The following is a 12907-nucleotide window of genomic DNA, read 5'->3' on the forward strand; positions in this document are numbered from 1 at the left end:
GAAAACACCGAATTCTGTAGCAGGCCATCCTGCCTCAGTATCAAACCTCCGCCTTTAACTTAATAAGTTCACACTGATTTCTCTCACTTGCAACCAGGAGAGCTCTAAGATATTTCTTGGTGGCAAGAAAATTAAGTTTTTAATTCAGGAAGTCCAAACTACCTGAGTTTGAACCCTAGTGTCATAAAATCCTCTACTATCATATTGGGATGGTTTTATCCCTTCTGGCATACTCATTTGCAGCTTGTCTTCTTCCTAATATCACTCACAGCACTTCGGAGCAACTCATCACCCAACTTCCACAGAGTCCATTTGAGGAGTAAACTCTAAATTCATCGTACTGTACTGATTTAAGAAAGGAAGGCGTCCTAGCAGAATGATCTTCATATTTATTCTTAGAGAGAGAGAGAGAGTAACCAAAACTTCTCAGAGTAAAATGGACTGTTTTATATGTCAGCCCAAGTTACTGATCTTCTACATCGATTTCAGGCTTCTTGGGGATTTGAAGCATCAGTCAATCTTAAGTTAATTCAGAAGGGAAATCCATCAAGTCTGGGGTTTTTTTGTTTTGTTTTGTTTTGTTTTAATTTTATTAGTTTTTTTAGAGAGAGGAACGGGGGCGGGGAGAGGGAGAGAAAGAAACATCAACTTGCCACTCCATCCATCGGTGCACTCATTGGCTGACTCCTAGATGTGCCCGGACCAGGAACCAAACCCACAACCTTGGCATATGGGGATGTGCTCCAACCAACTCTGCTACCTGGCCAGGGAATGCTCATTTTAAAAAATTGTAGAATTTGTAAATACTTCAGGAATCTAAAATTGGGAAAGCGGGAAAAGAAAGAAAGAGACTCTTCCTCAAGTGCTTTACTGGACTGTCCCGGAAGCAAAGGGCCAAACCAGGAGGAGGATGTGTTCTGTAAGTTAGTGTACGACAGGTCTGGATATACCTGGGACCTTATGGACAAGGCAAATATTTTCCATCCGTTGCAAGAATTCTACTAGAAAATAGAAAGGGAGCTTCCAAGTTTACACACATCTGCTGAATGTGGCAGAATGTGCATTTCAAGAGGCTCTGAGCTTTGTTCCCCTTTTTGCAGTGATGCATCTCTGTTCCCTGAAACACAGTCAGCACCAACCAAGGAAGGCTGGCTGAGGGGTGAATTGACACATCTTTTCGGAGTATTGGCTGGGTCTGAAGGAGTAGAGCGTAAACATCTGATGTGGCAATTGCAGACACACAGAGGGAAGTAAGGGACAGGATTCTGACCAGTGCTTCCTCACCCTGACTTCCTGCCCTTGCCACGCAAGAGCTGACGGCAGTTAAACATGGGAATGAAGAAATAACCGTGCATGACTTCCAATCGTGTAGTCGGGCAAAACCATGGGTGAGCAACTGGTATCATTTTAATGTCTGTAAGGATTGTGTGGCTTCGTCAGGCAGAAGGAATACAAAAAGAAGTCAGAATTTTATCAAGCTCAGCACTCTTTGGAGATTCTGGGAAAGCAAATTGACATATCTTAAGAATCAAATAACAGCTAAATCCAATCATGGGGCATGGGAGTGTGGGTAGGGGTTGCCAACTATTACATGGATGGAAAAACTGAGATCACAATGACTCAAGCCCAGGGACATGAGCTATGTGACCAGTGCCTTCTTTGGGTTCAGTCCCTGGTGTAAAGCGTAACTAGGGTTCAGTGTGAACCAGTCAGGGTCACAGACAAGAACATTGCCACCTCCCTGGCCAACATCAGTGGTCAACTAAGAAGGAATTCCCCGAAGTTGTATGATGATGTAATACTTTCCTGTGTGTGAGTTTCTTTTAAAGGCTGAAGGTGTTGTTTTTTTGACAGTTGCATGGACAAAAAGTTTCTGGATGCAATCTCTGGAAGACTTAGGATTTAGTATTTACATTAGTATTTTGTGTTAAGGAATCTGTAAATACTTGGTTTTTAAAGACTTGTCACATCTTAAAGAACTTGGTCTCCTAGAGTCAAGCTCAGGCTTGTAATTCCAATTTAAAATGTATACTTTATGAGTATGATTTTAAATTGAAATTTTTCTATGCTTGGAGAAACATGTATTGAAACATTTGTTACATATTGAGACATTTAAGACAGCTTAAAGTTCATCATATTTACATGTGCATTAATTATAAAAGTTATATAAGAACTCCGGCTCTTTCTGCTGCCATCTTGGTTCCGTGTTCCCTTCACAAAGTGCCCAGTGAAGCCACAAAAACCGTCCCTGCTGCAGAGCAGGAGCTGCCACAGCCCCAGGCTGAGACAGGGTCCGGAACAGAATCTGACAGTGATGAATCAGTACCAGAGCTCGAGGAACAAGATTCCACGCAGGCAACCACACAACAAGCCCAGCTGGCGGCGGCGGCTGAAGTTGATGAAGAACCAGTCAGTAAAGCAAAACAGAGTCGGAGTGAAACGAAGGCACGGAAGGCTATGTCCAAACTGGGTCTTCGACAGGTTACGGGAGTTACTAGGGTCACTATCCGGAAATCTAAGAATATCCTCTTTGCCATCACAAAACCAGATGTCTGCAAGAGCCCAGCTTCAGACACCTACATGGTGTTTGGGGAAGCCAAGATTGAGGATTTATCTCAGCAGGCACAGCTTAGCAGCTGCTGAGAAATTCAAAGTTCAAGGTGAAGCTGTATCAAACATCAAGAAAACACACAGACTCCAACTGTACAAGAGGAAAGTGAAGAGGAAGAGGTTGATGAAACAAGTGTGGAAGTTAAGGACATAGAATTGGTCATGTCACAAGCAAATGTGTCCAGAGCAAAGGCAGTCCGAGCCCTGAAGAACAACAGTAATGATATTGTAAATGCTATTGTGGAATTAACAATGTAACCATCTAAAAAGGATGACTTTTTTTCCTTTGGTGTTTGAAGAGTTACTGCAGCTTGGTTTGAAATTTGTACTGTTTTTATCATTAATAAAGTTATGGCTTCTTGTAGGATGAATAAAATAAAAAAATAAAAATAAATTAAAAAATAAAAAAAGAACTCAGGAAAGTTTCATTATATCAAACAACTGAGACACTTTAGGAGGATATCAAATACATTACTTTTATAAATGCAGCTTAAATTATTTTAAAGTTTCATTAGCTATGTTTGTAAATAGGATCAAACAGAAGCCAAATTCCCCTTTAAAGTGATGTTTAAACTGAATAGATTTATAAATAGCTAGTAGACCCTAAAAGCTTTAGCTTAAGGAAAGACAATGTTTTTAACTTTGCAAATTTAGTAGTTTAGATAAGAAATCATAAAGCCGAAGCAAATCCTGCAGACAAAAATTTTTGAGAACATTAAAAAAAAAAAGCCAGCTCAACAAAATGAAACTGGAGTTACTTAAGAAGAAAATTTCCAAATCCTCCCTTCCTCCCTACGAGGACCCCTGCTCTTCCTCTTCGGCCGCCTGCCCTGAGCACCACTTCCTCCAGTCTCAGCCAGCCCAGCCGGCCTTCCGGTCTGCTCCCGGTGCCCTGCCCGTGTCCCCCGCTTCCTACAGCTAGGGCTCCTTGGAGCTTTCAGTCACTGGTAGAGACCGACAGTGTATATATACATTGTTCACTACGCAACAGTCCCAGCCCCCTGCGATTACTAGGAGCTGATTGGTGCTAAATCCCAGTTGCTTTGATGGGATGAAACCCCTTGTCCCACGGTGTTCCACAAAGGGCATGCCAGAGCCAGGAACCCCGCCCCCATCCAGGGTGAGAATCGCTGACAGTTGCTTCTCTAACCTTTTGTAGAAAACCGGTTGCTCTGAGGCTCTGGGCTCACGTCACGCCATCTGTCCTCGTATCCTCCTATGTCTGTCGCATCCGCTGACCTCCTAGTCCCTTCCCAACACACTTAGTTTTCCTTCCCAACTCTCCTTTTCAAGTTTATCCTGCCTAACCCTGTTGCCCTAGGTCCTAGGCCACTTTTCACTGTCTACTTTTTCCTTAGGGAGTCTTGTTTATGACCGTGTGTAAGCCAACGAGTGTCTTTCACACTCAAGCCTCCCGCCCAGGCATCTCTTTCTAGCTCCAGACCCAGGTTGGCAACTCCCTACCGGAGGCACATGTCCACTTGGGTGTCTCAGAGCCTGGCCCCTCCACACGTCCAAACCTTAGGTCATGATGTTTCCTGCCAGTGCAGGAAATGTCTTCTAGTGCTCTTTGTTTCAGCACGTGGTACCACCGTCCACATCTGCCCCAGCACTTAGTCCTGCTGATGTAACCTCACACCTGCTGAAGTGTTTCATTCTTACTACCATCATCCTCGTTCAAGCTACCTTCACCCCTTGCCCAGTCTACAAAACCAACCTCCTAACGGGTCGCATCTACTTTGCCTCCTCTGCAGCTCCTTCTTCTCACTGCATCTGGAACAGCCCTGTCCTAGGGAAAAACAAAGGAAACCACAAATGCGAGCTACTTGCATCATTTTAAATTTCCTAGTAGCTACATTTAAAAAGGTTAGCAAGACATGGGTAAAATAGATTTTATCGCATTTGATTGAACCCAAAATATTATCATTTCAATATATAATCAATATTTTTGAAATGATACATCGTACACTCTTTTTTCTTATCAAGTATTTGAAATCTAGTGAGTGTTTCACCTGTACAGCACATCCCCACTAAAGCCAGCGATGTCTCGGGTTCAGTAGCCATTTATAGCTGACAGCTACCATTATTGGACAGTGTAGATCTAGAATGATCTTTTCATAATGAAAATCAGATCATTTGACCCCACGCCAAGCTTATAATTCGTTTGTGGCTTCCAAATTGTCCTTAGGATTAGGATGCAAATACTTCACAGCCTGCGAGTCCCTGCAGCGTCTATGGTGTGTGACCGTTCAAACTTCCGGCCTCTCCTCTTCCCGCCCTCGCTGTCTGTGTGCCAGCCACATCAGGCTTTCTGGTTCTCAAACACGGAGTCTCCGCCCACCAGAGGTCTTGGCACATTCCGTTCCCTCCGTTGTCCATGCTGCCCTCCACCACCATCCCCTCCATCATCCCCAGCACCACCAACATCACGTCCAGTATTGTCACCACTACCACCCCCCAACTTCACCATCACCATCAGCTCCACCATCACCACCTCGGGTGATAACTATCTCACCATCCCCATCACCCCTCCCTCCACCACAATCGTCCCCTGCTATCGACACTCTCACTTCTCCTTCAAGACTCTACTCACCTTCACTTTCACTCCCCCTACTCTTTAGTTATGTGTGTGTTCTTTTCCTTCACAGCATGTAGCATAGTTTGTGACTATGTCACCCTCCCCACCCCCCGTTTGATTGCGCATGCCTCTCTGACTAGGCCATAAGAAAGAATTGTGTGGTGTAGCTCACCATTGTATCCTCAGTGCCACCCAGTAACCTGGGCACAGTAGACTTCAATAAAAACCTTTGAATAAATGAGTAAATCAAGATATCAGGGGAAAAAGAACTAGAAAATGGGGCACAGAACGGAGCTTGAAGGAGGAACTCACTGAACACCCGTTCAGCAGGTGGAATCCAAATTGGGAAAAGAAGGGGTGGAAGTTGATTCTTTCTGTTGAGACACTATCTCGTGCCAAGGTCTGTGTTCATTCTTTCACGTATGTTTGTTTAATTCTGTAACAAGTGTGTGAGTCAGGTTTTATCTGAGTTTTAAATTCAAAGAGGCTCAGAAAGTTTCAAGAACTTGCCAAGTGACATAGTTGCCATTGGAACCTCACTCTGTCTAATTTCAAAGTCGATACGCCATGCACTTCACCAGCTCCTTATAGGCAGCTTCCCGAGCTTCATGATCTTGCTAGACTTGTTATTCAATGAGAACATGGCTTGAACACTCAAATAATAGAAACGCTGAATTTTTTAAAGTATGTATGTGTATCTGTATGTGTACCCATTTTATTCTTAGGTTTTTACACACAAGTGTTGCCCAAAATGCATTGTACAATTCACATACGATTGCCTCATATGAGAGTCTTGAGAAAAAACAACCTTGCCTGAAATGATGTCATTTGCTATTTTAAGTCCAAGAAGGAAGTAAGGTGACGATTGAGAAAAGGGTTGAGGATGCCGGTCAATGTTCCTTCCCGTTTACAGGAGTTTGCACGTCCTGTGCCTCACAGAATGCCTGGCACTCGGAAAGAGCTTGATACCTGGAGGCTGTTATTATCACTTTCATGTTCATCCCTGGCTCACTGTAGCTTTCCATTCATTTCTCACAAACATGCTAAAATATAGGTTCTTAAACATGTACTGTGCTGGTTCTACGGGCCGTACTGAATCCCCGCCACAAGTCAGCTGCTGGCTTGACACGGGGCAGCCATCAAGCGAGGCCCATGTACTGTGGACTCAAAGCTGAGACGACTGATTTCCAGGGCTCAGCGCAATCCAGTTGTGTCCACCCGCCATCATGGGATCAACATGGGATCAACACGTCATCATGGGATCAACAGAGCATGACTCACGGGAGCAAGTGCTTTGTTAGCTGACTATTACGGGAACCCACGCAGACGTGGAGAGAACACGCACTGTCTACACTCTCCACACAGTCAATGGCCCCAGCTGGGAATTCACTTTTTTCCCTCGTCACCATCCTAATAAAACGACATTGAATAAAGCAACGTTACCAGAGCACCTGCTGTACACCAAGGCATGTGAATACGATCGGGCTTTCTGCATTCCTGTGAGCAATGTTTCTTTCCTACCAACTAGACGAGCCCAGTTTCTCTCAGAAAACCAGAGTGTTGGTGGCAGGGGTGCAAGGGCAGTCTCGGAGCAGAGGGTATCACCTTGGGCAGGCTCAGTTGGGGCAGTGAAGGAAAAGGCTTTGGAAGAAGGGGGCCCCCTCTGAAGCAGAGAACAGTCCAGGCTAGGGGAGGGGATAGACAAAGAAGGTGGGGAGGGACCCACGTAATGAAAATTTTATCTGTGGAAGCATTTTGCCTCTTCGTCAAGGGAAGGCCCCAGGCCGAATGTGCAGGCCCAACAATAATAACTTACTCTCTCGGAGGCCAGAGAGGCGTGGAACTGGCTTTGGGAAGGAAAAGGGACATGGCTGTCTTTTCCAAGAATGAGGGACAACTCTGCTGAGAAAGGTTTCCCCAGCTTTCACAGAAACACAAGAAGAGCTGTTCTGTTCTTCACCCTCAGCAGTTTGCTTGCCAGAAACTGCTACAGGAAAGCTTGTCTCACCGCAGGCCATCCAGGGAGGGGCCACATTAAAAGTCCGCCCTTGCATGCTGTCTCAAGGAAACTGCGATATTAGGAAATGAAAGTTCAGGCTGCAGAGGACCTGAACTCCCTGTAGTATAGAAACTGCCCCAGGCCATCTGTCCAGAAAACCAGTGAGCAAGGAAGGGGTTGACAAAGGAGGATGGGAAAAGAGCAATAACTATCAAGCACCTACTAGGGGCTAGGCATATGTTTTTGGTCAACAAGTGTTTATCAGCTGCTCCTTTTGTCAGGTGCGGTGCTAGTCGCTGGGGTGAACAGCACACATGTCATTGTCCCTGCCCTCAATAGGCTTGCAGTCTCCTGGGGAACAGGGACAATGTCAACAACATCACCCGTGAGGCAGAAGTCTCTCAGCATCCCGATGGGAAACATTATGACCCCATTTTGCAGACAGGCAACCTGAGGCTCAGTGAAGTCACAGAAGCGTGTAAGAAACACAGTCAGAATTTGAACTTCAGACATCTAAGTCCCTAGCCCATGTTCATCCTTCTTTTAAAAAATATTTATTTTATTTTTTACCTTCAGTGTTATTTTGTATTGGTTTCAGGTGTACAGCACCCTGGTTAGACAATCATACACTGCACAGAGTGCCCTCCCACTCTAGTATTTCCAGTGCCCACCTGGTACCCACGTAGTTGTCACGGTACTGTCGGCCACACTCCCTATGCTTTGCTCCACACGCCCAGGACTATTCTCCAACTACCAACCTGTCCTTCTCAGCCCTTTCACCACGTTCCTTCCGTCAGCTGAATTTCCCATCAACCATCTGCCTGTCACCAGGGTTAGACCTTCTATAACAAATTTACTCCTTTCAAAGGGTTTCATACTTTCAAAGGGTGAAGAGCTGTACAAAGACATTTTTACCAAGAGTAGTAGGAAGAAAAGCCACAGGAAATCGTGGGCTCCCTCCCCTTCCTGGGTAGGGTGGTCTTGAGTGTGTCATTCAATGTTTCTGGGCCTCAGTTTCTTGGGAATGCTACTTCTTTAAGGGGCTGTTTAAAAGATTAAATGAGATGGTAGAGGTGAAAGGTAGTCTGCAGACGGAAACCACTCACTATTCTTATGCAGGGCTATTCTTCCTACTTTCCAGCGTTGTACGATGGTATCTCAATAGCCAGTCTTTGCCAGGCTGACTCATGGCTGTTGCCTCAGCCTGGATTTAATATCACATCAAAGAGCCCAATGGTCATGTTTTCAGTTCATGATGACCAACAATCCCTGTTTTCCAGAACTATCCTGGCTTTAGCTCTGAATGTCTCGTGGTCAAGGCAACTCCTCCATCCTAGGCCACTGGGGTGTCTGAGGACCCAGTATCACTCCCTTCTAGTGGATTCTGCAATGAACTACAAGGTGCTGGTGTAGCAAAAACATGGGTTAGAGCATCACATAGACTCAAGTTCAAGTGCTCGTATGCACTAGGTTACATCTAAGCTGTGTGATCTTAGGGAAGTTACTCATTATTTCAAAACACAGGTAATACTGAACTCCCCTCTTGCTCACTGTGTTCCATGTCATGGGCCTCTGTTCTCCTCCTCAGACAGGCAAAGCTCACTCTCCCACTCAGCGTGTTCCTTTCCCTCTGTCCGGATGTTTCCCGAGGGGCTCTTGCTAGTCATTGAGGTCTCTGCTCCCCTGTCACCTCCTCTTGAGGTCTTCCCTGTTAGTCACTCAGGAGTACCACACCCAATACTCCCAGGTGCTCTTTGCGTTATCCCTATTTCATTTCCTTCCTAAAGCTAAATATAATCTGGAACTCTCTTGTTGATTGATGATTGCAGTAGGCGCCCTTCTAAACAGGCCCCCAAATATCCCCGCTTTCTGGTACTCGTGTCCTTGTGTGAACCTCCCCTGCTGAGTGTGGGCAGGACCTAGGGACTTGCTTCTAACAAATAGGATATGGTAGGGATACAATGTCACTCCTGAGACCATATTCTAAAAAACTGTGACTCCTTCTCTCTCTGTGTCTCTTTTTCCCTCCCTCTCTTTCTCTCCACTTCCTCTGGGGAAGTGAGTGCCCACACTGTGAGACGTCCTAATGGAGGGTTGCATGTGACCAGGAAATGGGGGCAGCGACAAGAAACAGGACCCTACTAACACATGAATGAAGCTGGAAGCCGTTCTGCCCCAGCCAGCCTGGAGATGACTTCAGTCCCAGCTCACACCTTGATTGTGTAAGAAATCCATGTGTAAGAATCCAGAGGCAGAAGACCCATGTTGGGCTGTGCCCTGACTCCTGACCCACAGACACTGTGATGTGGGGAATGTTGTCATTTGTTCTGCAGCGATCAATGCACTGATGTGTTGTTTGTTTACTTCTTCTAGAATGTGAACACTAGAGCAGAAGGGACCAGGTCTATCCCGTTCACTTCCACAAACCCGGAGCAAAACCTAAAGTCTGGCCCATAGTAGATGCTCAGTTTTACCAGATGAGCAAATAATGATGGCATAGGCTACATGTAGACAAAATAAAGAGTTGTTGAATGGACCTGGCTGGTGTAGCTCAGTGGATTGAGTGCAGGCTGCGAACCAAAATGTCGCAGGTTCGATTCCCAGTCAGGGCACATGCCTGGGTTGCAGGCCACCGCCCCCAGCAACCGCACATTAATGTTTCTCTCTCTCTCTCTTTCTCCCTCCCTTCCCTCTCTAAAAATAAATAAATAAAATCTTTAAAAAAAGAGTTGTTGAATGAATAAGTGACTCAGTGACCAATTAAATGGGAGAAGGGTTAGAAAAAGAGTGAGCATGCTGATTTATTAACTACCGAACAGGGAGGCCCCTACAGTAGGCTCTGAAGAGGCTGAATGACTAAGTGATAAAGGAACAAACACAGACACGGGTTTGAGTGAGGGTTAGATTTGATAAACTTGGTGTTGGCACACTGCATGTGAAATGCCAGTAAAATGTCTAACAGTCACTGAGAAATAAGTCTAGCTTTTCGTAGAATTTTCGAGAAATTTCGAGAAAAGCAATTCCAGAAGAGTGTGTGTATCCCATTTCTGTGAATTCACACACAGACACACACATCCGGAAGGAAACATACGAAAATGATAAGTGCTTCTTGTGAGTGGTAGGATTATAATGATTTCCTTTTCTTTTGGGGTTGGGGTGGTCATCTATACGTTCTACAACAAATGGAACCAGAATAAAGGTATTTTCACTTAAAAAGCAGAGCAAGAGCCCTCCGTAGATATAAAAGTCATTCTCGTATCAGACATTGAAGATGCGGGGGTGGAGGAGGGAGATGGCCCAGGGCGAGGCAGCAGAGAGGGCAGTGCTGGCTGTCGGCATCACCCAGGGTCCTTTTTAAGTAACATTTCTGGTTGGGTAGCAGAAAAAGCCTCTGGCATTGACCATCAGGGCCATGGCCAGGCTCATTCTGCCTCGTCCTGACAGTCCCTTTCCCTGATACATTTCTTGACCTGCCTTTCAAACCCACTTCCTGCCGCCACGCTGGCCGAGCCTTGATTTTTCCCACGCTCATGCATCCACCAGCATCCAGCTTTCCTGGCCCCCGGAGGCCGGCTCAGCTACAAGACTATTCCCCAGTCGTTTTGCTCATCTTTCTCATCTCAGCCAGCGGGTAATTGTGAGTTTCAAAACTGCGTGGGCCTTTACTTCAATCCCCAACAGAACTTGATTAGACTTTCACTTCCCATCAGCAAGCCAGCGTTTTACCTCCGGGATAACCACTACCTATTTTTCAAACTTCTGCTTCAGAATCAATCCAGCAACAACCCCTTTTACAGCCCTGTCGCTGCAGGCACACTAGTTACTCCACCAAACTGATTTTTGAATAGCTGTTCAGTAGACATGGATTTGTGCCTACGATCTTAAATTTTATTTTTCTGAAATAAAGGCCACACGGGGGACGAACACCGTATTTGCTGAGCCCAGGTGGGCTCCCAGCGGGGACATAAACCCCAGTAGCTACTGTGTTCATCTAGTTCCCCAGGAAGCTGGAAGGCTGGGTACCAGAGAGAATTGGCCCTTGACTTTGAGGAACTCCCAGAGCACAGCCCAAACGGTGGGGTTTCAGGTCAGCCTTCTGCCAGCATGCTGGGGCCCTTTCCCCTGGTGGAGGCTGAAGGCCTATTGGCTGCCCTGGGAGTTTGGCACCAACGTCTCTCCAACCGGAGAAGAAACAAACTCTCCAAGACCATGCGCGTGTGGTTAAACATTAGTTGTGTGCAGCAGTATCCTGCTGTCTTCTCAGACACATGGGAGCCTCCGTTTCCCCTTGAGTAGAACCCCGTAGCTATTCCTGCCTACAGGCTGTGAGCAGAGGTGATGTACACACACGAGCTCCCTGCTGGTGTGAAGCGTGGAATGGCGGGCTGAGCTCTCCAAGCACCTTCATCTGTAGTGGCCAACAGGGGACCTCGTGTGGAGATGGCAAAGTCACAAGAGCAAAGTCACCTGGATTGCTGAGTCACATAATGGGACGGCTGGAGTGGCATCTGGTCCTGTTGGGGGGTCAGTTTGTTACTGCAGCATAACCTCACCTACCCCAACTACTACAAAATCAATTCTGGATTTGGACATACCACTCTGATTTAACAGATTTTTTTTTTTAATTAAAGAAGGAAAACAAACAAGTGGTTGGTTTCTCTTCAGGGCACAGTGGATCTGGAACACGTGATGGATTTAGGAGCCTGGGTGAACTCAGCACTGCTTGCTCCTTTTGTTGCGGGAATTGCTTTTCTTACAGCATTGAACTACATGGTCATGTTCCACCCCGGTGTGGTGCCGTCCCATTGTCACCGTGCTTGGTCTGTCCCCTCAATTCTTACAGGATTTTAAATCATTCCTACATCCACTGTGAATGAATAAATACTCAGCCCGATGAAATGATACTGAAATAATACTGGCTGAAGTTTTCTTTGTTAGTTTCTAAAGCAAGAGTTTTATAAACATTACCCACATTCTCCACCATAAATACTAAGTACATTCTGATTTACTGACATCTTATCTGGACCCCAGGAGTACTAAATTGCTCAAATGTCTGGGTCACACCAAAACAATTATTTTTAAATGTTCGTTTAAGTTGCATAAATATTATAGTATACGTATTTTAACAGAGCTGTATTTTAAAGGTGACTTTTATACCACTTGTCCAGTATTTTGATTAATTGTAATTAGACTGTCTTGCATTTTGTATGTTGGTTATGTGAGTATTTAAAGGCATTCTTATGTGTGTTTAATCCTGACCCAAGTAATTACTACATACCTCATTTTATAGGATTTTTATTAGGGAATGCTTAGTGAAAGTTTCACTTTGCCTTTGCCTTTAAATTATGTCCTTTTATAGCATGATGAAAATGTTATTAGGACCCTAGCATTTGTTTTTAACGTATTTACCTTTCCCCATTGTTAAATAAAATATACTTTTCCTTAAGATTTAATCAAAAGTCTTTGGGAGAAGGTGGGGTGGTAGTAACACATGTTTGTAATAGGCAATACAAAAATAAAGACACAGAAAGAAAATGAAAATCACTCTCAATCCCACCTACCAGATAACGCCTCACCCCCCCCCCCATATTCGGGGTGGAATCATACTGTATATAACTGTGTCCTACTGTTTCACTGTCTCTGTCACTCTTACAATGGTTTTGAGAGGTTGCCTGGCATTCCAGCATCAGTATGTACTACCTATTGCAGAACATGCACGT

The 12907-nt window shown here is 45.2% G+C and overlaps 1 pseudogene; it reads left to right on the forward strand.

Moving 5' to 3' along the window:
* The first annotated feature begins 1384 nt into the window (after positions 1-1384).
* LOC123813964 lies at positions 1385-2935 on the forward strand (annotated as a pseudogene).
* The last annotated feature ends 9972 nt before the right edge of the window (positions 2936-12907 follow it).

Source organism: Phyllostomus hastatus, unplaced genomic scaffold (genome assembly GCF_019186645.2).
Source record: "Phyllostomus hastatus isolate PE091 unplaced genomic scaffold, TTU_PhHast_1.1 phas_contig_159, whole genome shotgun sequence".
NCBI classification, from domain to species: Eukaryota; Metazoa; Chordata; class Mammalia; order Chiroptera; family Phyllostomidae; genus Phyllostomus; species Phyllostomus hastatus.